Genomic DNA, 4352 nt, shown 5'->3' on the forward strand with positions numbered 1-4352 from the left:
GGTAGGACTATGGACATTTTTAAGCCTATTAATCTGTACTAAAATCTATCTTACAGAAAAGTTTGGATTTATTAAATGTTGTTATGTGCCGACGAGTTGGACCCAACTCATAGTGACCCCTCCTTGGGTTTCTGAGGCAGTATCACTACGGAAGTAGATTGCCCAAACTTCCTTTCTTCCAAGTGGCTGATACCAGCTGCCAAATTAGTAATGAGGAACACCTTTTTCCCTGCAGACTTGCCAATCAGGCTCATTAGCATTCTTATTTTTAGCATAACTGAATTTTTATATATAAAAAAATAAAATTAAAACTATGACATAACACTTCAATGTATTAATATATTTTACAAAAAAAAATATATAAATTTTTACAAAAACTCTCAAAACCCATTCTTTTTCAGTTCTTCATATATTCTGTATATAAATACCTTATCTGATATATGACTTGTAAATATTTTCTTTCAATCGATGTGTTGTTGTCTTTTGACTTTTTTGATGGTCTCCTTAGAACCACAAAAGTTTTTAAGTTTAAGGAAGTTCAGTTTATCTTTTTTGTTTGTGTATTTATATTTTTAAGATAATGTCCTTTAAAACCTTTTAGACCTAAACCTCTCCAGAAGAAGAGTGAAGGCAGGAGATTAAACTTTCTTTGAATGTGTTGATAATGCTGTTTCCAGCCTTCAGTCTTCTTGCCCTTGTACCTTTTGTCTTTTGGTTGGGTCATAGTTTTGTATGTTGTGGAAGGCAGTAAATTGAAAAGAAACTGGATGGGTAACTAGAAAATGGCACTCACCTTATGCATGGTACAAGACTGGGGAGATGTCTTGCACATTATAGTCTAGACAACCCACCCAAGTGCACATGGCAATTCTTCTGCTTTTGTAGCTTGTTTTCCAAGGTATGGGTACACTAAAAAGGCAAAACACTTAAGATTACTAAATGTCTTTGTCTCCAATTTTCTTTCAAATAATCCACAATTATAAACAGCAGGACTACAGTGAATAGGGGTCCTTACAGACACAACCTCACTTGCTGAAAATGAAGATGACTTGAAGCATTTATTGATGAAGATTAAAGAGTAAGCATTAAGTATGGATGATGTTTGAATGTGACGAAAATTGTATTCTCACAAGTGGACCAATAAGCAATATGATGATAAATGGAGAAAAAATAGCAGTTGTTAATAATTTCATTCTACTTGGATGAACAATCAGCATTCATGGAAATAGCAGTCAAGAATGCCAATGACATACTGTGCTGGGAAGACCTGCTGCAAAAGACCTCTTTAAAGTTTTAAAGAGCAAAGTTGTCCCTTTGATGACTAAAGTGTGTCTAGCCCAAGCCATGGTCTTTTCAACTGCTTCATATGCATGCAAATATGGACAATGAAAAAGGAAGACAAAAGAATTGATGCATTCAAATTGTAGTGTTGGTGAAGAATGCTGAACATACCATGGACTGCCAGAAGAACAAACAAATTGTTCTCAGAAAAAATAAATCAGAACACTCCTTAGAAGTGAGGATGGTGAGACATCAACTCACTGTGGACACATCACCGGGAGAGATCACTTGTTCAGGAAGGACAGCAAGCTTGGTAAAGTAAAGGATTGGTAAAGAACAGGGAAACCCTTAATGAGATGGATTGACAAATAGCCACAGTGGACTAGAACATTCCAAGGATCATGAAGATGACACAGTATCAGGCCATATCTCATTTTGTTATACATAAAGTTGCTATGAGTCAGAACCAATTCAAAAGCAACAGAAACCACAACAGGTATAAAACAAAGAGCAGTGGCTTTGACTCCTAAGATCAGAATTTCAATCATGATCAGCCCCATACTAGTTAGGTGCTTTTTTGGTCATGTTACTTAACTTCTTTGAGATAAAATGTCTTCACCTATAAAATAGGAATGATAGACTCACACAGTTATTAAGAAGATTAAATGAGATGACATAAGTAAAGTTACTGTTGTTGTTGTTATGTGCCGTCTAGTTGTCTGTGACTCACAGTGACTCCTCCTTGGGTTTCTGGGATGGTATCTCTATGGAAATAGATCACCCAATCTTCCTTCTGAGGAGTGGCTGGTGGGTTACTAGCACACAGTAAGTAATCAATGTGAGTTTCTCTGAAGGGAAAGTAATGCGTCTTAAAATCCATTAGATTTAGACTACTGAGCTGTGGTGTCCACTATTATAGCTACCAGCAACATAGAGCTATTAACTGGAATTAAGCAGACTTAAATATTTATCAATGTTCAATAGCCACATGCAACTAGTGGCCACATACTTGACAGACCAGGTATTTATCACTGCCATCATCACAGAAAGTTCTATTGAGCAGTGATGCAATACAAGTGACAGAACTACTCAAGAACTAAAATTCTAGAAGCCTGGAAGTTTGCTACCAACTATATAACTTTAAGTGAGCAACTTTACATCCCTGTGCTCCAGTTTTCTCATTGGTAAAACGGAGTAACAGCTTTGCAGAGATGGTGTGAGGATCAGGTACACTGGAGTCACATTTCTCCCAGCTTTCGTATCATCATCCCCGGACCTGAAGACTAAATTATGCACAACAGAGTCACAAGGAAGGACCACATTGAGGATGACTTGGTGGATACAGGCCTTTAGGAGTTTAATATTCATAGCCATGATTGATATTATTCCAGGGCACCTATAAGTACTTAAGAACAGCATATGTTTAAAAGTGCAATAAGCTATCTGCAGACAGTTCCTGTGATGATGGAGAGACACAGTCAAATGAGCATAACTGAATAGGTTTTCATTGGCAAGTGGCCTTGTAAACTAGTAAATTCTCATAGGGTTTAAAATGGAAAGCTCAAAGATTCATTTTCTGCTTTTTCATTTGTTTAACTTTAATGCCTGAACCTCCTTTTTTAGATTTGGAAACAATAATCTGTCCTTGTAATTTTTTGAACAATGTTGTATTTTTTAAATTTATCTAGAGCAGAGGTTGGCAAACATTTTCTGTAAACAGCCAGATAGTAAATATTTTAGGATTAAAAGGTATTTATCACAACTACCTGCCATTCCTTGGAAGGAAGATTGGGTGGGCAACCTACTTCTGTAGAGATACTTCCCTGCAACCCCAAAGAGGGGTCGCTGAGTTGAATCGACTCGAGGGGAGTGAGTTTGGTTTTTTTGGTTTACTCAGCTCTGATAGCACAGTGCCTAAGGCATTTGACTGCTAACTAGAAGGTTGGCGGTTCAAACCCACCAGCCACTCCTTGGAAGGAAGATTGGGCAATCTACTTCCGTAGTGATACTGCCTCGGAAACCCAAGCGGGGGTCACTCTGAGTTGGAAATGACTTGACGGCAGTGAGTTTGGTTGTTTTTGCTTGTTTGTTTGTTTTACTCAACTCTATGTTAGAGTAGTTTTTTTAGCACAAAAGCAGTCAGAGACAATACACAAATAAGTCAGCATGGGTGTGTTCCAGTAAAAGTTAATTTACTAAAATAGACCCTCAAGTGGTAACTTGCCAACTCATGATTTAGAAGTATTGTTTAGCTATGAATGTTCATGATCATTAGTTATTAGAGAAACACAATCAAAATAAGAATGAGATATCATCTCATTGCAGAAACAATAGCAAAATTCAACAAGACAGAAAACAACAAATACTGGCAAGGATATAGAAAGACTGGAACTCTCATACACTTTTGGTGTGACTGTAAAATGGTACAACAATTATAGAAAATGGTATACAGTGCTTCCTTAACAAGTTGGAAATAGAAATATCATTTGATGCAGCAATCCCACTCAAAAGAAAAAGAAAAAGAAAAAACTAAACTCATTGCTATCGAGTTGGTTTTGACTCATAGTGACCCCCACTGGGTTTCAGAGGCTGTAAATTTTTATGGAAGTAGATCACTCCATCTTCCTTCCTTCCTTGGACCAGCTGGTAGGTTTAAACCACTGACTTTCTGGTTAGCAGCCAAATGCCTTATCCACTATGCCACCAAAAGTCCTCCAGCAATCTCACTGTTGTTGTCGTTAGGTGCCGTCGAGTCATCTCCAACTTACAGCGACCCTATCCCCAGCAGAATGAAACACCGCCCCGTCCTGTGCAAGCCTCATGTTCCTTGCTATATCTGAGCCCATTGTTGCAGTCACTGTGTCAATTCATATTGTTGAAAGCCTTCCCTTCTTTGCTGATTCTCCACTTTGCCAAGCATGATATCCTTCTCCAGTAAGTGGTTCCTTCCGACAACATGACTAAAGTAGGTGAGAAGAAGTGTAGTGATTCTCGATTCCAAGGAGCACTGTGGCTGTACTTCTTTCAGGATAGATTTGTTGGTCCTTTCAGCAGTCCATGGTACTCTTAGC

This window comes from Orycteropus afer, unplaced genomic scaffold (assembly GCF_000298275.1).
Source record: "Orycteropus afer afer isolate SDZICR_OR568_19922 unplaced genomic scaffold, OryAfe1.0 scaffold00149, whole genome shotgun sequence".
Classification (NCBI taxonomy): Eukaryota; Metazoa; Chordata; class Mammalia; order Tubulidentata; family Orycteropodidae; genus Orycteropus; species Orycteropus afer.